The following is a 25,208-nucleotide window of genomic DNA, read 5'->3' on the forward strand; positions in this document are numbered from 1 at the left end:
TAGACTGTGTGTAAACTGGTAAAATAAACAACGGGGGAGAATATTCTATGAAATGGAATATTTTATGAAATGGATTCAGATTGAAGTGGTTTTGTGTTTGACAAGGAAATATTCATATATGAGAGCAAATGTCATGCGTGGGCAGATGCAGAACTCAAAAGAACCTTGCTTTGGGCAATACAAGTACACCCTTTGACTCTTTCTGACTAGGTATGCTTCTAGAAATTGTAAAACCTTTTCATCCAGCCTCTGTTGGATAACAATTTGAGAGAGTTACTCTGTCAATTTGTAAGCATTTTTAAAAGGCAAAATAGAGTTACTTTTCAAATGAATAGATAGAGTGAGATGGAATTTGGGAATCTGGCATTTGAACTATTGATTGTAGTATTCCTCAACAAGAGAAGCAGTCAGCATGAGATCGCTTAAAATACCTGATATTGCACTGTAGACAGGGTAAAAAGGCTTTCGTGATTTTTCCCTGGTAACATTTCCCATTTCTTCCAGCATGAGTGCAGCAAGGCATGGGCTGGTAGATAGGTGTTAATGTTGGTTCAGTTTAGGTCACTTGAATGACATTTTCGTAATTCACTTGAATGGCAATTTCTATGCATTCCATCAGGGTACTGTAACTATAGTTAGAAGGTTAAGAAAGATTCCATCTCTATTCCTACTGAAAGAATAATAATTTGCATGTCTTCCCAGAGCAGAAACCTATAATGAGACATATAATCTGGTTAATTTTCTTTTAAAATACCAAGAAACTGGGGAGGAGGGGTCATGAAATACCATATTTTCTATACATTCAAATAGAGCATCTTTCTAACAGTCATCTCAGTTGAAATCCATAAACATTTAATCACATTTTTTCTACCTCTGAACATCTTATGGACATCTGTCTTTGCATGTGCCTTTCTAGATTTTTGAAAATTTGGCATCTAGGCTTTGTTCCCAGATGACTGAGTTGGTAAATTGTTTTTACCTGTATTCTGAAAACCATGATCCATTTTGCAAGTAAATTAACATTATGAAGTTCCATACCATCTTCTCTCTTATGGCTGGCAATTTATTACACTACATGGAGCTTTAAAAATCAAAAGGGGATACTCTTTCTGAAAACTGCCTAACTACTCTTTTGTGTATACTGAAAAAATATCCTGCAACTTTGAAGTAGTGATTTGTTGTAAGGATAAAATTTTTCTTGACTTTTTTGCTTGAAATTTATTTTCATCAGAAATGCACCATTATGCCATTATCTATATCAAAACCTTTTTAACTCCCCAAGGACAGTCCCGTGGTTCTGCAAAACAAAATTAAACCCAAATATCTGACACATTTTCATACCAATCTAATTCAGTCACAACTGAATTCCATTTCTTATCCATCCCTTCCTCCTGCAGTCAAAGTGAGCTCTATTGAGGGAGCTCAGCTGCCTCTGGTATTAAAGCATTTCCTGCTTTGGTAACATTCCCCCTGATTTAGCTGGCTTTATTTTTTTTCCTCATGCACTTACACTGTGAATCAGGGCTTTGTTCCATTAATGCATTCCATCAAAAAAGACTCCTGATACTATTATGGTGCTGCTGTTTAATGCAGGGGTCACTACAGCATGTGGGAAGTCCAACCAATAATCTAAGACTTAGTGTTCCAGGCATTGCACATATGTGTGTATATATATATATATGTACATATATATAGTATATATATGTATGTATACACACACACACACACACACACACACACACACACACACACACACATATATATATATATATATATATATATACATTAAAGACATGAAACAACAAACCATTCCCACTGTGGAGAATTGTTAAAAGAAATGTAGTCATTAAACAAATCCTTAAAAACTGTGATCCAGTCCCCCACCCCCACCACCAAACCCATCATATACCTCCCTCACATAACAAAATAAATGTGTATATTATGAATATATAGACACACCAGCTGGTTCTCTATAGCCCTCTGGATAGCTAAAAGGAGGTGAAATGAATCAGTAATTGTATTTTAATTAGTACAGTTAGGATTTCTGACCTCCTCTTGTGTGTCTGGTACTCAAAGTAAGTGAGTCATTGGCAAACTAAACAATGCAATTCATTTGCAGATTGTGAAAATGCAAACAATTTGGGAAAGGCAAAAGAAGGAGAATTATTAATAGTCCTTCACTGCAGAACCCTCTGCTGGTGAAAGCAAACTTCACTTGCATTTGAAGACCTTGCTAACCTGAGGCTAAAGACACTGAGGAAACCAGGACTGTCCTGTTGCAGTGGACTGTCACATCACTATCCCTATCTATGTAGCCTTACACAGGCAAAATTGCAGTATAGTTATACCCAAAATTTATGTTTAGAGGCAGTGTGAACTTGTGTATATGAATGCAGCTAACTTAAAATACTAAAAGTACAGTTAAAATGGAGTGAAAAGGACTCCTTTATAGCATTCAAATAGCTGTGATCTGGAGTACAGGTTGTGTAGATGCTTTGTAGAATATAAGACCATGGGGGCCCTGCATATGAAATAACATTTCAGAGAAACAGTTTTAAACTGGGTGGTTGAAAAAAAAGACAAACTGCTAACTTTTTGGTTCTTCAGGATTTTTTTTTTAATTATATTGATATTTGAGTTGGGATATTTATAATTTCTTTCATATCTTATGATTACTTTGAAAACTGTTTTAACTTTCTCAATATGCTTGTATGCCATAACTAAATGTGCTCAAATTCTTCTATTCTTCTGATACCTTTTTTTTCTTATATCGTAGAGAAACACAACACAGAAGTGCATAGGACATCTCTGTCTAGATTGTTGTAAAGAGGCTACACTTGCTGGTTGTGCTGCTGAGCCACTTATGGCATTGGGAACAGCTCGGCAAACACCATCTTCCTTGGTATTGTATATCAATCCCTCAGGTTTTGAGTTCTAATAACTTCCACTTCGGTATTGCCAATTAAATTTCCAATTATGGCATTTCCGTTCATCTCCCTGTATGGAATGACACATCACTGAATTGGTTTCAGAACAGATACAAAACCAGTTCAATTTTTTACATACAAAATCCTTCATTCACCAGTATTCTGATGTTTAGGATTTCGAGGTACTGTGTGGTTTTCAACAGTTTTCTGCCCGTCACAAGTTGAAACTCGTCAACTGTATATTTTTTGCCTTCAAAATGAAAGAAAGTATTGTGGGGAAATGTAGCTATAGAAAAAGAAATTTTAATTTAGACAGTGAGCAAATAAGTCAGGAAAGGTAACTGCTCGCATAGATGAGGTAGATTGACTGTAGGCCAGTAACTACAACCTCATGCTTACCTTAAGCCTAACCTTTGGGACCTGAAGTAGATCAGCCTCCTACCATGGCAGCCGTTCTATGACTTGGATCTTCCTTGAGCCTCCTGGTTTCAATGTCTGTTGCAATTCAGTATTAGGATACACTGTAAATTGCTACAAAACATTCTTTCTGATAATTATGCTTGAGGAAAAAATGTTCCCAGATAAAAAGGGTACTATTGGAGCATGACTGGGGATAATGGGGACATAAGGAAACTTTGGTTATTGTTGCAGTCAGCTCTGGTAAATCACAAAGGTTACTGTATAATTTTATTTTTTACTTTGCCAACCTTAACACACTATGCTTATTCACTCTGGGCCTCAGTAAAGGTATTGCACAATAGTAATCCTGAGCAATGTGTAGGAAGGCTCTTGTTTCAGTTCAGTAAGCAGGATATGATATTGCTATCTATGTTTCTTCTCCTGATGTGATTGTTTTGAAAGTTTTGTCAGAGGTTGTAATCAGCAGAGCAGTTGACATGTTAGATTCAGGCCTGGTTTAGAGGTCTGATTGAATTGTTCGTCTGGTACTGTAAAACTTCAATTGAAAATCTGCATTTACAGAAAGCCACAAAACATTCAGCCAAGTAACAGGGCTAATTTTTACCATACTAGAAATGAAAACAAAATCATGGTGAATTTATTTGATGAAACTTTATTTTACCATTTTTTTTTTGTAATTGTACTAGCAATTTCTTTATAAAAGCAATTTGCAATGAATATGAATTATGCTCAGTGATGTCATTATATGATGTTTTGTACAAAGAGTGCATTAAAAATCTTTAGCTGTGACTCATTCTGGTTGCAAATGTAAAATCAGCCTCACAATTTTATTTCTTCAGGCCATTCAGAAAACAGTGTTAGGAAGCTATTTAAAACCCATCAAGTCATACTTTCTTGGACAGAAAGCCAGTAGTCATTGTAGTTGCATGCCAAATAAAGGCTTTTTTTCTGAAAGGTTTTTTTGTTTTCCTGTTAAAATTATTTTTAAATAACATCTATTGTGTCTACTTCTTAAGAAAACTTAGCCATTTTTAGTGCTGACACGACTGAAGTAGTTTGATTGCTTGAGGCCAGAAGTCTAATTGAAAAATTATTAATAAAATTAATACAGCATTCAGAGTAGTGATTTGAATTTTCATTACAAGATTTCATTTCTTCAAGTCTTTACACTTGACTCATCACTTTGTTTTTAACTTTTTGATAAGTGGAATGTCAGTGGAGAAGTCTATGTCAGTTTAAATGAATGCTTCTCCCTTGTGGAGATTTTTTGCAAATTACAGGCTGGGATTTATGCATGGACACTCTGACCACTCAAGCCATGCCTATAATGTGCCATACAGAGAAGTTTTGAGTGCCAGGATATTTAAGTGAAAGCTACTGTTTAGTGATGGATTCAGCATGGCAGTCAGATCCCAAACACCTAGAGAGACGTGGTTTGTGGAGGAAGTCCAGAACAAAAAATTTATTTACTAAAAGCATGAAACTCTACACATTTGATGTTTGTATTACCAGTGGTTGCTACAACTGAGAGTAATTCAAGTGCTGGAGAACTTAGATACTGTATTGTTCTGGTATTTTGAGTTCAGTAACCTAGAATGAAAGCATCTCTGAACTGTAATGTAGCAGACAGAAGCCAATAATTACCAAGCAGCAGTTCAGGCCACAAAGGAACAAAGTGAACACATTCAGACATTCAGCCAACATTATATAGAGACAGTGCCAAAGACATTAATTGCTTATTTTCCCAGTGCATTTATTAATCACTTCCTCAAGAGCTTATGTTAAAAAAAAATCTCTGAATTATCCATCACTGAATATGTTATTTTATAAATATTACTGCATTTTAAATACAAGGACTTTAGAGACACAGAGTTAACAAAAAGAGAACTTGAAAAGTGCATAGTAACAAGTTCCAAATATAAGAAGAATTTTTCTAGTGGGTTAGGGAATATGTTTGTAAATTGGGAAAATTAAAATACTAATTACTCTGTACTTGCTCAGAAAATATGGTGAAAGGAATTTTTTCATATTGAGAACTGATTTTCAGTCATAGTAGTTTTTTAACTAAAATATGGAAAAAGGCAAGGGCCATCTGAAGAAACAACCTGATTATATTCTGAGGATGTTTCTCTATCCTAAGTTTGTTATTTTCCATTATACAATGTTTAGCAAGTATTCTGTTGAAAATGATGTAGATATACTTAGGATACTGCCAGTTTTGTTACAAAATCTTCATTAGGAATGTGAGTCATGCACCATGTAACACCCAGCATGTCATTACAAGCTTAAACAATAAAAGATTTTGTAGCATGTCATGAAGATTCAGCTATTTGGGGGTATTTTCTGAATTCTATGGGACTCCTATGAGATTGACTAGCCCAGAGACAGCAAAAATTACCTATTCTTGTGAAAACTTATTAACAAATTTTTCCTACAATCCATGACCATTAAGTTACAACTCTGATTTGCATCTCCTATTAAGATTCTCCATTGAAAGATAATGTTGTCAATGCCTTCCAGAATCATAAAACACTAATTCCTGGATACTTGGCCATAGTTATGGTAAACAAGATAAAATACGGAATACCTAAAAATGTTTCGCCTTGCTTGCATTAAATTTAGAATCAGACTGTAAAGATTACTTCATAAAGAATAAACAATTAAAACAATGGTAATTCCCCAAATCAAGAAAAGGAAGACTCAGAAAAATTAAATATAAAAAGAGCTAATAATGTGCCAGAGCAAATTAATGGAAAATTACAGATGAACTCTGATGGACTTTTTGTGCAGGATTAGATTAATTTAACAATGGTACAGTAAGATGGTTTTTGCACTTCTTTATCTCTTAGTATATGCCTCCATCACATTTTTCAGCATTCTTTATATTTAAAGAATGTGAAAAACCCTTGTATGTTGTGCTGTTAAATCATCTCTGCAGACTGTTTTCATATACTGGCAGGCCAAAGAAGATAAATCCATCAAAAAATAAGAAACGAAAATGCAGCTCTTCATAAAGTTGCATTAAAATTTTCTTTTCTTCTCATATGGAAAACTTTTGATATGATAGAAACAATAGTATCTACGAGTGTTAATATTCCTGCTTACTTAATTTTTCATTTTTTGTCCCATTAGTTTTACCTTTTAATATCTAGTTGTACATTCAAACTATCATTATTATACATTGTACAATTTTGAAACTCATAGCAGAAATATTATGGAAGGATTTCCTTTTCATCTGCATAATAGTCAAACTAATTTCTTTCTTTCTTGTTAACGATCGGGTGTTTAACTTTTGGCATAAATGATGTTCAAGTTCTTCTACTCATCCATTGTGGGTGTTTTCATAAAACTCAAAACAGTTTTATTCTTAGAGCAGCAAATCTCTCTGTCCTTTCTGCATGTTTCATACTACTAAATGCTTTCTCCTGCTCTTTTTCCAACACTAGGTACTCTCTTCCATTTGCTTCATCCATTTATGCATGATTTTGCACTTGGAAGAAGTGATAAATGTTGTCCCCTCTTTATCACTCAGCTCTTAAATTGTTCTGACAGCAGAAAGTGCTGTTCCAGTTAGAGCAGGTTCATTAGGTCATCAGAAAGCATTATCAGGAGCACCTCTTCCACTTCCACCCTTACTGCACTAAATGCTGTTGCATCAAATGGTTCCATTCATTAACTGGTCTAAGGCAGCATCCACCAGAGCTTGTGATAACACACAGAAGTATTCTGTCACAGTGGATGTTGAAATTATTGGCTCTCATTTGCAATTCAATGAAACTGTCATTTTTCCCTTGCAGTTCTGCTTCCTTTTGCCATATGTTCTCCTTAATACAGCAGTTGGGCAGCACTTTTACTATCACTCATTCACCTCATCTCTTGCTTCTGTTGCTCACTGTGGAGCAGGCTTTCTGCAGCTACAGTCCCCTGATTGCTGTCTATGACTGCTTTTCCCTTTTGTTTTCCCTAATGAAGGAAGTTCACCAGCAACATAGACTTCGCCAGTATGCAGTTCATATTTTTTGTTATATTTTGCAATTTGCAGCTGTAGTTGAATGTTATATAAATGATTAATTAGCACTTATTACTGTTTTACATTTCCTAAGTACTGCACAAACTAACTAATCAAGCAGTCAATAAATGAATTAAGCAAAAAGCAGCACACAGTTACAGGAGTTGTGTTCTCTCTAACATTCACTTGCATACTGGCATGCTGTGAAGTCTATAATAAAAAAAAAACTATAATAAAAAAAATCATCTATGATTAGATGATATTTTTTTCAATTTTGTCACAGAGAAATATAATTGAAAACCAGTGCTTGTGTAGTTAGATGTAATAAACCTTATTACATTGTCTGGGTTTTTTTCAAAAAGCTCTTTACTTCAACCTATGTTCCTGTTCAAATCACAGCAATATTGGCAGCCAGTGAGAGCAGCAATAGGCCAGCAGGAAACTCCTAATGTACCTAATGGGGATAATGTACCATATTCACTGTTCCACAAAATTGTCTTCATATGCCCTGCTTATTAGAACAAAATAAAGAGAAATATTTGTAGAGTCAACCTGGCAGTGCTGTCTGTTAGTTTAAAAAAATAATTTAAAAAATACATACAAAATAAAGATAAAATTTGTACTACATAACTCTTCATTTGCTTAGATGTGCATCAGGAGCGTACACTTGTCATAATTTAAGCCTGGGTCATATAAGGTTCTTTTGTACACTTCTGAATCAGCTTTATTGACAAGTTTGTTTGAACTTGCTTAGGTCTTTTGTACTCTGACAAGACAGAAAAATGCATGGTTTACACTGATCAAAAAAAAAAAGGGCAATTTCTCTACCAACAAAAGGAATATTATCTGCACAGGACATAATCCCTACTGTGCCTTGACTAACAAAGACAGTTCAGTTTTGTGGGAATTCATGCAGGACTAAAATTTTCTTATTTTACCACCCAGTATAGCATGATGGAAAGATAATGAATTTTCTGTTGACAACTTTTTTTTCCACATCAAATGTAACTAGAGCCTTGTTCAGGAGGTTTGAAGGTTTGAGTTTTAAGTACAGCAAATGCATGATGACTGAACATAAAAAATTGTGCACTGTATGTGAAAGCCATTACCTGGCCAGATGTTTTAACCATGGAAACTTGCAAGGAAAGTCTCTGTCATATTCACACAGTGATGTTTAGCTTTGGCTCCAAAGCAAGAGCAGAATGGCCTAGACCACATGAAATAAAAAGAGAGAGAGAGAGAGAATTTTTTTACCAGGAAATAGTAAAGAGAAATAAATGTCCTTTTAAATATTTTTGACAGATGATCTGTTACACAGATTGATTTGTGGTAATAGAAATTTAGTCTTTGTGAAAAGTATCAAAGTATCCCCCTGTTTGCAGATTCCTAATAGTGCTGCACAAGTAGAGTTCTTTACTATGCAGCATATTTTCAGCCAACTGTGTAATTGAAAGTTTCTTCCTGCAACAGCTGGATGCCATTTTTTAACATTTTCAGTATCAAAAACTGCTCAAATGCTTCATGATTGCTATTTAGGTTGGGAGGAGTTTTTCAGCATTTCAAAGCAAAGGGATTTTTGATGAGTGCAGGAGTAGTATTTCATGCAATAAAATCATGAGCTGGGCATGTTTAAATTTCACAGGCAGGTTCTGGAAGATATACTCTGAAATTGTCTACTTTTGAATGTGTACCAGGAGAAACAATAACCTTGGGGTTTTTTATTGTCTTCTACTGCCCATCATGTTACTTTGGGGAATAAAGAGATTAAAATATAGAGTAGTTTAAAAGCACAGTAATTCTTGAAGTGCTACTGACATATTTACTGCTATATTTGTTCCCAAAAGGGAATTGATGAAATGTAAGGCTGTAGGAGAAATGTGGAGACCAGAGTAATTTGCAAAGGACTGTTATATATTTCTGGAAACATTACCTGAGGTACACAGGTTTTTGAACCTATTTTATGTTGCAACCACTTCTATGATGTACAGATATTTTAGTTGTAAATTTCAAGGGATGAATAGGTATTTAGGAGAAAAGGATTGTAGCTGATTTGTTTGTAACATTTCACTTGACTGTGCAGGTGCAATGCAGAGACTTTCCTCATATATGTGTGTGAATAAATATTTCTCTCTGTACATATATGTCAAATAGTGAGAGGAATTGGATTCATGTGTCTCTATACAGTGTTTCACAGTGATTTTTTTAATATATAATAATCATGGCTTAAAATTTTCTGCCTTCCTTCCTTCCTTCCTTCCTTCCTTCCTTCCTTCCTTCCTTCCTTCCATCCATGTGTCCGTCCATCCATCCTAGCAAGGGATCTGCTGACTGAACTGTTAATGTGCTAACAAATTGGTCTGTGTGCACTATCAGCCAAGTTTCAACTGTCTTAATGGCATGAGAAATGGAACAAAACACATTATAAACTTTTATTAAATTTAGGGTTTTTAACTATTTCTGTTAAAATGCATTCTTGGGGTAGTGGTAGATACAGAAAATTGTGGATTTATGATTTTTTTTTTTTATTTGCCTCTGTTTGTAGTTTTCTGCCCACTTTAGAGCCAAATTCTTCATGCACAGGGGATGAAAAATTCCATAGTGGGGCAATCAGGTGAGGAGCTGTGGAAGCTTCTCATTAAGAAACAGGTTTGGAAATATTAAGGCTTTATATAACTGATTCTTTCAGTTACAATGAAGAGCAAATTAAAACCATTTACTTCCAACTAGAATAAGCTGCAGAACTTCCTGCTAGTGCAGATGCAGAAACATTTCATAGAGAATATTTTATTCCTCCTGTGGATTGATGTTGAGGGAAAGCCTGTGCTTGGGATTTTTCCTTTATCTCATGTGTAGACTTATAACTCAGTTTCAAAAGCAATTAATATTTATGAGGTTGGGTTGAGAATAATACAACTGCAGTGAGACAGTGAAATGTCTGTCATTCACACACTACTGTATAATGGTAAAAATATATATTTAAGTTTGAATTAATTAAATTGTATTTAATCCTTTCTCTGTAAGCTGGTAAACAGCAGCTCATATCAATGCTAGTGTACATTGTTGGCAAGTGACATGTGCTGTCAGCATAATTTTAGACACATTTCATTTCCTGCATAGTGCTTATTGCTCATACAGAACTTTAAACTTTTTCTCATTGGTGTGCCAACTGCTAAAATCAGAAGGTTTTTCCAGGATGTAATTTTTTTGTGCTTTGTATGCAGAAACAATGGAATTCAAATAGTGATTGTGTAGTGATTTCCCAAGGCAGTGTAATTAAAAATCACACTTTGCAGAGCCCTTTAATTAGCATTGATTTTAATCCTTCAGGTTAGCTTATTTTCAGTTTAAAGTGAAGAACCGTCAGAAGACTGTGACTCTATAATTGGTGGCAAATACAATCAGGCTAAAAGTGCTCATCTTCTCAGCCTACCTTCCAGAGCAGGATGATGGAAGATATGAGCAGCTTATTATTGGCAACCTGGTGCTCCAGTTGTCTTGGGGAAAATAAGTGGTTTGCTCTGAGTATGAGCAAAACCTTAATGTGTTATTATTACTGTAGATCAGGAGCTGAGCTGTAGACATTGAAGTATTGCATTAATATTTGCTGTGCTTGGATTAGCTGAATTGGCAGTGCATTTAAGTAGGGACTTGGGCTTTCTTATTATTTACTTAATTATATTCGTAATTTACTGTGGCTGAGTACTCAGCATGATTTTTAATTGTCTGTGGGAGACTCTTAATTTTACAAATGAGGTTCAATAAATGCATGTGATATTGCAGTCTTGGTTTTTTAGGAAGAAGACTGAGTTTTCTGCTCATTGCTAAGCTTTATGGTATTCCCATTACTACTACACTAGTGTGGTTGTAATTAAATTTTTAGAAGTTCATTTGTGTGTAGTTACTAGGCAATCATAATTTCTGCAATTATTATTATTTTGCTATGATTTGCATAGCAAATATATGAGGTTCCTAGGTTCCTGCCCAGTGCTTTAAAAGTAAAAGAAAAAAAAATTGATGTGAATGGCTTAATATGCACTAAATCATCACCTGAAAGAGGCCTTTTCTGAACATCAGAGGTTATCTGCCATTTTTCACCTCAGGTACTCACCTAAAAGGTTGAAATATATATAAAGCCCCTCTAAGCACACCTTTATAATGGAATAAATTTGGGCTGTTAATGTAGGTCAGTATCTTGATATTTTGTACAGAAAAATGAATAGTCATCCACCTTCACTGTGAATTACTTTAATAAAATATGAGATGAAAAAAAATAGTGAAAAAAAAAAACAAGCAAAAATTTTATCCATTTCCTTTACCATATGTATTGTTAATTAAAAATTATGCATATGAGCAGAACCTCAGGAGTGTAAAGAAGCATCTTGTAGAGGAGAAATCAAATGGTTTAGTGAGTAATAAAACACTTGAAGACTTGCCCTTCATTTCCTCATTGAAATTTGGTTTAATGATAATGGTCACACTGTGAATTGGTGTTCCGCACAGGAATGGTACAGCTGTGTGAGAGTCTGTTTCTCAGACTCACAGATTCACAGCATAATTTACGTAGTAAGGAATTATAGGCAGTTATCAAGTTGTGGAGGGTTTTGTTCAACTGAGTGTTCCCATGATGAGATACCACAACCTCCCTAGGCAGCTGTTCTGGATTATTCTTTGCTCCTGTTCTTTGCTATGCTTTCTTTCAGGTTCCTTTTCAACAAAATCTATCTAAAAACACAAAAAAAAAAAAAAATTACCATCAAGCTCAAAAGTATTTTTGTCCCATGCCCTGTTTCATGCATTGGAGATCAAAAGAAAGAATATATGAACATGTCAAACATATTCTCTTAGCCTCCTGATTTCTTGAACTTTGGGTCTTTCTGAGCTGCATGTTTTTAAACATTTCTGGCTACCCAAATTGAGGGAATTTAATTTTCCCACACTTTTCCTTCTCTTGAAGATATGATTTTATCCCCATAATCTACTGTGGCAGGAGTCCCCCAGTACAAATGCACTTTGAAAAAGGAGCCACCCCTCTTTGTTTATTTGTTCAACTTACTTTCTTTTGATGCCTTGTGAAGGCTGACCTACAGCAGAGGCTAGATGGAGTTAAAGAATAAAGTAGGTATTTATTAAAAGGTCTCAATGGATACACCTTGGGCAGCACAAGAGCCCAGCCAGGGCTACACTCAAGATTAACCCAAAATGCTCACAAATTGGATGACTGGTCCTGCGATTTCTCACTTTTTTAAGTTCTGATACATTAGCATCTTGGAGTTAATTGTCCAGTTACAGCTTTAGGTTATGAAGTCCTATCCTTGTTTTTCTCTCTTCAGTCCACATTGTTTATGCTCTTGGGCCTGAGGTTGTCCTTGGTCCCCAGCTAGAGAAGGAATTTTGTCTACCTACTCTGTGGAGGGAGCTTATTATCCCTTAACAGGAAGCTCAGAATTACACACTAAACCAGTACAGAATATGAAAAATATAAAAGCTAAATTCTGATGAAAAAAAAAAAAAAAAAAGCTACATCCATTTTATGATGTTACTCTTAATCAGTTTGATTAATGTCCTGTGGTTGTTTTCACAATCTTCTATTATTCAATTTTATCTTTTGATGTAGTGTTACTCTATTCATTTGTCCCTCATGCAGAAGTCATTCTGTACACTCCATTATCATCTTACTTTTTTTTGTGAGCTTCTGGTTGTACCTCTCTGATTAAATAAAAAATAAGGAAAGCAGTCAGAGAAGGCTAGGATGCATAGACATGCACAAATAAGAAAGACCAAAACAGATGAAGAATTACAGGAATTTTAAAACTATTGAGCCAATGTTGATTTAGTTTAGAGCTGTTGACAAGGATAGTGCCATCTGTTTGTACAGTATCTGAAGAACACTAGTCCGTGGCCATCTCTGAAAACTCTGTCATATATACTTAGAGGTTTGCAGAAAGTTACTTTCAAATTTTCTCTTTTTTACACTTCAGGCAGAGGCTTACGATGTGTTTAACACTTGTATGTTGCAGGTGATACCTTACATTGCCTGCCTTTGGTGTTTCTGTCATCACTAAATACATCTGACAAATTAAAATTTCTCTTATCCAAGCAAATTCTGTCAGCTAAGAAAAACTCATCTGAGCCCAGCTTCAGCAACATTCTCAACCAAATCTTCAAGTATGGGAGTTTCAATGGGTTCAGAGAAGTTGTAACAACTCAAGTTTCCCCCTAAAAACATGGAGGATTTGTCCCTTTAGATATTTATGTTTGTAAGCTCCCTAAAGAGATATTATAAAAAAAATCAATCCAGTTTACTTGCTACAATTAAATATACTCACTCAATTTTATACTTTCATGTAAAATCTGAAATGCTTATGATATAGTCAATATTATAGGCAATTTAAAGCCTTCCTGAAAAGAGATCCTGTCAACAAGAAATCTTTGCATTTCTGAAATAATTTAAAAGCAGTTTCTAGTTCTGTACCTCTCTCTTGATCCCATTGTCAATCTGATAATTTAATCGTCTCATTTTCCTACTTCGAACATAATGTTTCTCCCACTTCTGACAAAAAAAAGCCTGTGCAACCAACCAAGAAAGACCAACTGTAGAGAAGGAACTGGAAATTCAGTTTTAGAATTAAGAAGAAATACACTAAAGATAGTTGCGTACCTCAAGGAAACGGCAGACCCTCAAAGCCAGCTCTACACAAGGCGCTGTCATTGGAGTACTAGTACTAAAAACACTAGAATGTTTCTATCATGACAGAATGTCAGACATTCTGAAGAAGTGTCAGAATTTAGTTAATCTTGGAAACAGAACTCACAATAAATATAAAGAAAGTAAAAAGAGGAGGCTGAAGCTGTCATCTGTTTGACTGCTTTAGAGGTCAAGGAATTCCCAGGAATAATCACCTCTTATATACAGAGGCTATTCCTGTCCTCTTAGTGGTTACTTGAAAGAATTTCAATCCAAAGCTTGATGTTTTACTAAGATGTGCATCCTGCTTTGAAAGGAATTAATTTATGCAAGTTTTTTAGCCTGTGGGAAGTGGGACATCAGACTCTGTTTGGGTTGGTCTCTTCTATTTTTATAAGCATGAGTTTGTAGTATTTTCAGGTTATTTTTGCTCTAAAAACTTTTACTTGCTTTTTCTGATGACTAACCCCCAATAGTTAACTGTGGTGTGGAAAGGTATTTCTTTGAATGAACATCAAGTGATTAAAATAACTTAAGAACCTTCAAACAAGTTATTGTAGTGATAAATATTCAGTATCGTCCAAGGCTAGTATCAAAGCACCTTAGCTGTGAATTTATTTTCTTTTAATATGCTTTACAGTAAAATTTTGATTTGAGATGTTAACTGCGTTTACAAGACAGAATACTCACACTTATTCTGGCTTGTACTTTCAAATTGTTCACAGGAAAAAAGACAGAACAAAAAAGGCTAGACCTTTAGGTGATCAGAAACAAAACTTAAATAGTGAGATGACTCATAGAGAACAAATATAGAACACAGAGAAAAGCCATTTATTTTTGTTAGCCCCAGTAAGTAGTACTGGAGAAATAAGAGGGAAAAAGATGCATATAATTTTCCTTACAAGAGAGATAAAATGGCTTATAAATAAGTATTTTCAGTTTATATAATTTTTAAAAATCATATATTTTAATGTGCAGTGGCTTCCCATTGCAATTTTGTCCACTACCCATCGAATGCTGGTATGGGAAGCACTGTGTTTACAGCTGGGTGGTTCAGGTTTTCTCACCATTCTCCTCTGCTTTTCCAGACACAGGCAGCAGGATTCCATGGTGTTTTATGTAGAGTGAGAAAAGGTTGTGGAAGGGAGTGAGTGGGGGAGAGGTGAGCTTACAGAGATTTACTGGGACAATCACGTCTTGATATCTTTTGGTAAAAGAACTAAGAAACTCTTCATGCATTGTGCAGGGAGAGTAGGAAGGTTGAGATGGCACCAGAAATGCAGCATTATGCAATCAAAATATTCTTTTTTTTGTTGTGAAAAGGAGAGTATGGAACCATGTGAAAACCTTGCCATGCAGCATTGTTATAAAACATCTCAACGTTGCTGTGATTTTTAATGAATACATAGATCCTTGCCATTTTAATAATTTTATCTTGTTTCAGACTAGTAGTTTTAACTCCTACACTTTGATTGCGTTTCAGAACAGTCAAGCATCAAGTATTGGAACTGACATCTGAATTAAAGAGTGAGCAAAAACATCTCTTCCCTCTTTAACTATTGAAACAACTAAAATGGAAAACTGACTAAAAGAGGTGAGTCCTTTCCTCTGATCATTCTCCTTGATCTCTCTCTGCATTGCTTTTATTCATTCTCTCCAGATCTGCCTCCTGTAAAGGCAGGGAGCTAAATGACTGCAAACTTTCAACTGCTTTGATGGAAGTAAAGGTAGATAGAAAATTACACATATGATAACCTATCTTTGCATTTAACTAGTTATGCTGGTTGAGGACTCTGTTAATATTGGATGTCTTCAAATATTGTGGTGAATGATTTTCACAAGTCTGATATTAATGTAGAAATATATATATAATATAAATATAAATATTTATATATATATAAATGTAGTATAAACTTAAATGATGAGTAGAGCCCCATAGAGCTAGATTCACCAGAGCTGTGGAGAGAGTGTAGGGAATGTAAGAGGGAGGATTGATTTGGCCTAGAGGAATATTAGCAAAGGGGAGAGGGCAGAGGGAAAAATGAAGTACAGAAGACAGGCATGGCAAAGGGTTGCAGCATCTTGCAAGTAACATTGAAATGCCCTGGAAAAGCTCTGGTAGGGAAAGAACTTCCTTTTCCACAGTGTCCACAGATATTTTTACTTGGGGTTTTTTTCTGTTTGTTTTGGTGTGGGTTTTTTTTTTTTTTTGCACTAAAAGGGGCGTGATAGGACACACTGAAGATAAGCTGACCTCTAGCCTCTGGGACAGAAATGGAATAGCAGTGAAATGTCTACATATAGTGAATTACTGGTGTTTCCCAATGTTAATCATACTGAGAAAAACTGAAATCAGTTCCTTATCATGTTTCTTTATTACCACATGGCTGACTTAAAGATACATGAACTAGAAACAGGGAAAGTTTTTATGTCTTTTTTAAAGTGTGGTCATTCTGCCTATGATTTGATATTATTTTAAATGTAACACTTAGAACTAAATTAGACTCACTACAATTCAGTGACATGCAATTTAATTGTAATGTTAATTAATATGTTAATCATATGATTGGTTATGGGTATTTTAATTTAGTTAGGTATGATGCTGTACTTCCATTTGTAAATTTCTCTGAGTGGGGCAGGAGTTTAAGAAACATTTTACATCTTGCATGAAATATTATACATCATAGGAATACTCTTTTTGTCACTTGAGTGATCTTTTTTCATTGTTTTCCATTAGTGCAAAAAATTTCAATAGATACCTCACTTAAAAAATGTGATTTCTTACAATTAGAATGCTATCTAATCATCCAGAAGCTTTATATTTTAGTAAATGTATTTTAAGAGAGGAAAGAAGCAAAGTGTTGAAACATTTCCATAGCCATTAAATGTATCCATGATGATTTATACCCTCATGTGGGATATATATAGATAGGTAGAGATAGAGATATGATTCTGCATGTTATATATGTAATATACGTATGTCTTTATACATTGCAAGTATGTATTTCTAAGGTACATACACATTACAGAAAGTAGGACTTGGAACCAGTGTGTATCTTCTGACAATGTGAAATAGATCAGCTCTGCTAACTTAGCCTCAGTTTGGCCTTCTGTAGAACTCTGAAACTTTATTGTAAAGGTGACATAAGGTTTCCAATGGTGTGATTTTTCCAAGCAAAAGTTGGATTTTTACCTTAGGAATTGTTTTTTTCACAGTAATACATTTGCTTATCATTTACATATATTTATCTGTATTTTCATACACACAAAAAAACCCCACCCTATCTGCTCAGCTTCCAGTATCTTGGGTAAAAACAAACATTATGTCATTGAAGAAGGTATTTTGATTAGTGATACATTTATTAGAAGAACAAAGTGTGGTCCACTTATTTTCCTCAGGAATGTATTGACAGTATCATTTAAGAATGGCTCAATGGCCCTTGTGGGTCCCTTCCAATTCAGACTATTCTGTGATTCTGTGAATATAACACTACTCTTTTGTTTTGAATTTTGTTCAAGGGAAATACAGACAGAATTTAAAGATGCCATTAAATCAGGACATGTTTATCATCAGGGAGAAGATGACTAGGCTTTGAAAAAGTCAGATAACGAGAATCTATATGAAATGTGTTAGGGACGTGGATGAAATTGAACTTTAATGAGACTAAACAAAAGGAATATAATTGATCTTCTACAGTGAGAATGTATTGAAGTAATTTAAACCTTGAGGTCCTCTTGTCTTAGTGGGAGCCAGGATAGAGGATGTTTTGTGTGATCTAATTATGCAGAAGTCTCAAGCTCTGCAAAATATTATTCCTTAGGGGAAAAGGACACAAGACAAAGAGAACAAATTACCAGTTAAAAGATATGATGATCTTTGATGCAGTACAAGGGGAAGCATAAGGTATTTTACTAATAATCCTGGTGTGAAAGTAACAACCTTAATGAGAAAAGTTAGAAAATTGCCTCAGGTAAAATACACTGAGAAGGCAGAAAAGCTTGGATGAGGCAAAGATACTGCAATCAAATATAAAGAAAAAAACAGATTTCTAGTACAAATTGAAAAAAAAAATGATTATGGTTTGTTTGAGGTATTTTGAAGAAAAATTTAAGCAGGACTTATTATAGCATAACAGCAATTCCCTGAGCAGTTATAGACAGCCTAAAAATCAGGCAAAAGAAACTAAACTGACTGTGAGATGGACAAGTGATTTGTCTATTAGATTAAACAAGACATTTCAATCAATATTCAAATTTTATATATTCCTACTTCCTTTTCTACTTATGGGAAAACCAAACTTCAAAATTGTAGATAGGGACAACTCTTTTAAGTATTTTTACATCCAGAAGAAGTTGGAAGGCCAGGGAATATCCATAATGTTTTGGGATACTGAAGTCTCCTGGAAAGTTATTAGCTTTAAGTATCTTAGTGACTACGAAAATTTCCTAAGTCTGATAAACCATCAGTGTAGGCATAATGGAAAATGGAGATACAGAACCATAGAATCACAGAATGGCTCTGGCTGAGCAGAACCTTAAGGATCCTTAAGCTCCAGCACCTATTATAAATGAGAAGAAAAGATTAAGAACTGCACATAGAGAGGTGCTGGGATACAGAGTTGAATATTGAATCAAAAGCTTCATTACTGTTAAAAGTAAGGAAACAATTGACATTAATTCATTAACAACTAAAAATTATAGAGGCTTATCTTTGAGTAATAAAAAATTGTCATGAATTTGCTTATATAAATAAAATATGTAAGTTAGAAGAAAAAAAGAAAAAATAAAGAGAAAGGTCAATATTTGATATAGCTAGGGAAACAGACTTTCTGTGTCAGTCTGAGAAAAATGTCCCTTAATCACAGCTAGCAGAAATAGAAGATAATTCCCCACATCTATAATCAATTTTGTATCAAAATTTATTTCAGACATGGATCTTTCATCTCCTGCTCTTTACAGTTGGTATCATCTAGATATTTATTGACTGAATTATAGACAATGTACAGTACTTCTTCCTATGAAATCTAGACTAACCCTTCTTTTAAGTGGAAGATAGGCTATTGGTGCAGGAAATTTACCCAACTTGCCAGAAGACTCTATTTACTACAGTTCACCTTAACTTCTGCAAATATAGAGAAATTTTGTAACATTCCGATCTTTTTTTTTTTTTTACAGTCTTTAAAGCATTACGACATTGCACCTGCAGGATTTAAACAGAGTAATAAAAAATTGTCCTTATTTATACTTCAATACAAACAATGTCAAGGTACTAAACAAAATATTTTTTTTTAATAATTGGTTTTTATTTAAAATATTCATTTATTTATTTCAAGGTATTTAAATAAGAAAGTAACAGGTTGATAAACTCACATGAACAGTCTCAGGAAAGGAGAGATGAAGCAACTTCAAGACACCATTGTGTGATTCCCAGCCCACATCCCATTGCCTTGATAAATATGACATTGTAGAAAATAGGTGGAGAACTGAGGCCAAATTCTTAAGCATCTTGGTCTTTTTTATTTATTCTCCCTCTTCCTATTATTCCCATGGAATGCTAAGTGATCCTTTAATTTTAAAATACCCGCCCTTCTGACTTTCTTTTCCTCAAGGGAAAGTCCTAGCCAAAATAGAGATGCATGTAGAGCACGACTGCTGAGTGACATCCCTGAGGCAAGGACAGGGTTAGAGATAGACCATTACCATTCTTGTAAGGTCTCTCAGAAGAGGTCATCCCTAGCTCAGGAAATACTAGAATTACTCAACCTTTTTATGCTTTTCTATACTTTTCTTTAGGCATATACTGCCACTGTAGTTTATGTCAGTGGCTCAATGAGCCTTTGAATTCACTCGGAATGGCTATTTTTGGACATGCAACTACTGGAAGTGGATGCCTGTAAGAAGCTTTTATGGTTGGACAAAAAGAAATGACACCATTAACTCTGAGAAATTGAATAGTTCTTGTATTGCTGTCATTCTCTTCCAGTAAAAAATTTCAAGTTGAGCAGAGTGGGAAATCCAATTTGCTCCCATGATATAAAATCATATTCCTGAAATAATTCAGCACTTTTAGAAACAAACCAACACGTGGAACTGGCACTAGTTTTTAGGCTTATACAGGGAGAGATGCCTTTCTTTGGTTTGCATTGCTCATCACAGGCAGACACGGGCACAGTGATAAATATCTCACCATCTCCTGATGGCCTCATGGAATCAGGGACTGCACATCTATGCTCACACCAGAAAGGTTATAGGAAGCACATTTGTCCTTATATAGTCTTCCTTTGTATTTTTATATCATTGTAAGAAAGACATCAAAAACATAATAAAAAATATGATTTAGATAATCCTCTTAGTTCAGGGTCACAGGGATGAAACCAGAACTGTGCAAAATAAAAAGATATATTTGTTCTTACTGGATAATGGAAGTGTGACCAAGGTACCTTAGTAGCCTCTTCTGATTCATTGGGTAATGCAAAATTATGGACTCCTGAAAGCTTTATTTTATATGAAACTCCACCATATGGCTATTACTTTAAACTTTGCTACAATCTCTTTTATTTCTATTGTATAGTTTCTACTTACTTTTCATTCCCCTGCCTTTCCCTGCCAGCCCTTTTAGCTACAGTCTGCATGATGCAGACACAGTGTAAAAAAGCTGTCTAATGATTTAGGGAAGGGACAGTTATAGTGGTGGATCACAGCTGGGCCATGGCAAAGAATTCTAGTATGCAGGGCTTGTATGCTTGAGAGAGACCACAGTCATTTTTGGATGCAGGGACTGTGTTCTCAAGACTGAAGGAAAGAAACCAATATTTTAACAAAGTATCATTCATCAAGAACTAAACGTATAAACATGCATTTATATTATTGAAGCTTTCTGAATTGTCTTTGCTCTTAAAGCATTAATTTATCTGAGCATGTTAATGATGTTTAAGTAGGCTAGAAATTTCATTGTACCGTTGCTGTTTTAGAAATGAGGAGAAATATTTCAGTGTTGCAAAATCAGCACAAGTACTTTGCGCCTTATTTTTATAAGATGCCCAAGAAGTTATTTGAACAACTAAAATTCCAGTCTTACAAATCCTGGAAACCAGGACAATTTCAAGGTGTGAAAGAAAATATAAAATCATCAAAAGTGAAGTATGGAAATAGCACAGAAATTGGTGTAGTGATAAATACTGAGGACGGTAAGTTGCTTAAAAATTTTGGGTGAATTTGTACAGAAAGCATGTATGTCATTCAGTATGTGTGTTCTGTATCTATATAAACAAATATTTTGCTTAAGAATTAGGCAGTACAAGAATAAAGGAGTATAAAACGGGGATGTGATCCCATAAATCAAAAATTTTAAAAGGTGTTTGAGGGCATGGTACATTACCAACTGTAACAGGATTCTGCAGGTGGCAGGTTAAGGCACTATTCAGGTCTTACTTATTAATACATGAAGGCCACCTCTCTGTTCCAAACATGGCCACTCCAGGACATACTTGGTTAAAGTGTTCATGCTTGAAGAAATTGTTGAAAATTAGAGAGACTCTGAGAATTGAAAGTCTCAAATGAGACTAAAAATAATGACTGATTTGATTCAGTATTGGGGAAGAGGGTGGAGTCAGAAAACTTTCCTCTCCTTTCCAATATTTTGTTGTGGAAGGCAACAAAATATTGACCTTCTGAGACTCAAAAGTATGACAAAAAAGATCTAGTATGTGGAAATTAAACCTCAAAACGGGAGCAAAGTGCATATTTTTAAACAGAAGTAAATACACATTGGAACAATTTACCAAGTACAGTTGTGGATTCTTGTAACTTAAAAGATTTCATTTTGAATTAAGTCTGAAGCAATTTACGGAACTAGATACTCAAATATCCTTGAAATGTACTCATTAAATTCTCCAAGATCTCTTGGGTTCTTCTAGAAATGCAGCAGAGCTAAAAGTGGCATCTGATTCAGAAGTGGGACTTGATGGAAGGCACTGTGTAGTATCAGACAGTTTCTGTAATGTTACACAGCAGGTTAGACTGCACTGTCCCAGTGGCCTCTTTTATTTGCAGTCAGTGTGATTGTTTATTTGTATGTAAGAACAGCAAAAAAAGTGTTCTAATCTAATAGGAACTACTTGAGATTGCTGTTGAAGTACTTGCATCCTATCTGTTTAATAAGATGACTGTGATTCAGTAGTGTTGCAGTAGAATGTTATTTCACCTCCTTCTGCTGCTTGTAGGGAAAAGTTTGAAAGACCAGGCCTGTGTGCAGAGAAGGCATGGGCATGGCAGCTAAGGAGCTGCTCTGTCTGTTGGGCTTTCAGCAAATGATTTTATTGCCAAAGCAGAAATGGTCAGTCATGTTTCACGACCTGCTCTGTGATCTGAGTGCGTTGAACAGAGCTCCTGAAATATGACTAGGTAGGCATATTAGCTGAGCATTTCTTGGTTTTCTATAGTATTGTCTATATAAAGAATTCACTTCAGGCCTTTGTCTCTCACCAGGCAAACTTGGATCTTAGATGAGTGTGTCTGGCTGGCTCAATTTTACCTTTGTGAGAGTTACATTGAATTAGAGGCTGTATCAACATGTTAAGCACCCAGTCATACACCAGTACAAGCAGTAATTTTGCTGTCACTGGGCACTGCAGCCCTGATAGTTGAAATTATCTATTTTCTTTCCTTACAATGCTTCACTTCCCAGGGTCTGCATGGCTGGAATATGTTTGTCCTCTAAACTGGATCTGTTATCAGTGCAAGTATTACCTGCAAGCCAATTTTCTATTACTTTTTAGATACATTATCTGAAATGGGATGGTTGCAGAGAGCAAAGTAAAGCTCACCCATGAGTGAGGAAGATCACTGTATTCCTTGAATCAGAGCTGAATTCTGTTCTGAGTTTTGTTTACTCACAAAACTGAGTTTTATGAGACTCTAGAAATCCAAATTCCATTTGATAAATACTATCTAAATACAGAGTTGCAACCTAGAGTATTGAGGGGTTTTGAGGCTTTTTCTTTATACTAGTTTTTTAACAACATGGAGACAATTAATGTGGAAAAAGAAGTAGTCTGGTTATGCTCATTAACACTTAATGAAATTAAAACTTGCATGTCCTTCTTAACATTTTTTTTAAACTTACATTTTATTTTATAAGAAAACAGGCCTATGTCAGCCCAGTGTTACAAACTCAGAATATAAATGGATACAATTTGTATAACGGTGGATGAGTTGAATATAAAATGAAAATATAAATGTTTACGTGGTGGTTGATATTTCACAGATATTTTGGAAATCTGTTTATCCAAGACATCCGTAAGACAACAGAGTTATAATACTGTTGAGGCTGTATCAGTATATAAAATCTATTTGTCACCTTTACAAAATATATATTATTACCAGAATACACATTATACAAATGAGATTGCTGCATTTCTCATCCTTATCATATAGATCTTCCATGTGATCTATCAAGTCCAACATGAGGTTAAAGCAGTGTGTACTTTAGACAAATTACTGATGGCACCTGCTGTGTTTCTTCTTTGCACAACTTATCGAAGTTCAAAATAAACAGCATTTATTGTGATATCCAATGAGGGAAGAAAAATTATACTTAAGCCAATTTTAAAATACATTACATTTTGAAGATCAAGATTCTAGGCAGGTACTTGAGGTGAAGGTGCCCAGTGTCCAAGAATTGTATTGTTTTTTGTTAGTGAGTGAGAAAATGAAATTCCAATGTTAGAAGATTGGGCTTTTTAGCTTCTGTAAGTGAGCAAGTATTAATGTAGTATAAGTGATCTAAAAAGTTATATATGTCCTTGTTAACATCATAGCTTCATAATGCAGTTATTCAAATGATATACTCTAATCTGCTTCTCTGTCTCAGAGAAGTTTCATGCTTTCCTACAAGGCTGTTATGATTTTAGCTTCAGAGCACTGCATGAAAATGCCCTCTGGTCTGGAGGGTGCACTGCTTTCTGATGGGTAGACTTTGTTAAAGTTAGGTTTTTACCACTGTAAAAATTGAGTCACATTTCTTTCTGATAAACTAAGTTCACTTATTGATTTGGCCAAATGAGTTTGAGAAATGCTTGCATAGAATGTATTTGTTATATCCCATTTCTTTACATTATATGATATATGCATGTTTATGCATATATGTATAACTAGTTTCTCCAAACATTTTGTAAATATAATAAATAAATGTAATTTTTCTTTCTATCTGTTACATTTGAAAATGAAACTCAGAAAGTATGTTCAAGGAGATGAGGCAACATAGCTGTTCCAGGAGGTACAAAATGGACTGATTAGGTCAAAACATATTTTCTTTCATATACAATGTGGAATCTGTCCAAAAGGCAGAACTGAAGGCAGTCAGTATGACCTCAAGAAAGATGTATCACCACTGGCTTGAAATGAGACTTGAATTACAGAGCTTCTTAGATATAAGATCAGAAGCAATCCCATGTAAGAGGGATATCTAAGCAACTTTGTAGGGAATGCAGGTGTTTTAATTCACAGAAAATAAGCAGGATGTGATACTAAACCCAGCACTTCTGTGCAGATGCCATTGGAACTATGTAGAATCATTCTTAGTGGAAATTTGTAACAAGGATGAACTTTGTCCTGCAGCAAAATTTTTGATCTGGCTTTGACTCAATATTTGCTGACACCAGTCAGATTTCTTTCAGTGTCATGACAAGAGTTAGTGTCTTAGAGCAACAGTAAGGAAAGAAGCCTGTGCTGTGGGGAAAGGATGATGCACCGCATGTAACAGGGCATGCATAGTTTTAGGAATAACCTTATTTGAGAGAGTGTCTTGTTTAGGTTTAGACAAATTAATACCCTGAGACTGTTTTGATAGAAAATTGACCTCTTGTCGAGATGTCAATAGCTTGAGTGTCTGAGAAAACAGAAAATAATTGCTTCATCCTGATAATTTTCTATTACAAGAATTTATTCATCCTGAACTGCCTGACCACTGTAGCATTCAACAACATGGTGAGTTTTTTATTTTCAATTACTGTTCTTTACTTCACATGATACTATATAAGATTGTGTGCATGTAGTGTGTCCTCTCTGTGTAATTGGTTGGCTGTCAGGGAACAAGAAAAAAAATCAATAATACCAATAATTTTTAGCTCTTAAATTCTGAACTAAATGTTTCTTATGTTAAGCATGT

The 25,208-nt window shown here is 34.9% G+C and overlaps 1 protein-coding gene across 13 annotated transcripts in view; it reads left to right on the top strand.

Annotated features, from left to right (window-relative positions):
• DLGAP1 (DLG associated protein 1) overlaps positions 1–25,208 on the top strand; it is a 405,586-nt gene that overhangs the window by 133,424 nt on the left and 246,954 nt on the right. For 10 of the 13 annotated variants that reach the window (XM_085573764.1, XM_021525224.3, XM_085573759.1 and 7 more), the window contains one exon: positions 15,525–15,635. The exons of 1 other annotated variant lie outside the window; for it this stretch is intronic. The gene's annotated coding sequence lies outside the window, so the exon portion shown is untranslated. Of the gene's footprint in view, positions 1–2,776; positions 2,903–15,524; positions 15,636–25,208 lie in introns of all 13 variants that reach the window. 2 more of the 13 variants (XM_085573760.1, XM_085573761.1) reach the window with 1 other exon arrangement.

Source organism: Lonchura striata, chromosome 2 (genome assembly GCF_050655825.1).
Source record: "Lonchura striata isolate lonStrDom1 chromosome 2, ASM5065582v1, whole genome shotgun sequence".
In the NCBI taxonomy this organism is placed as follows: domain Eukaryota; kingdom Metazoa; phylum Chordata; class Aves; order Passeriformes; family Estrildidae; genus Lonchura; species Lonchura striata.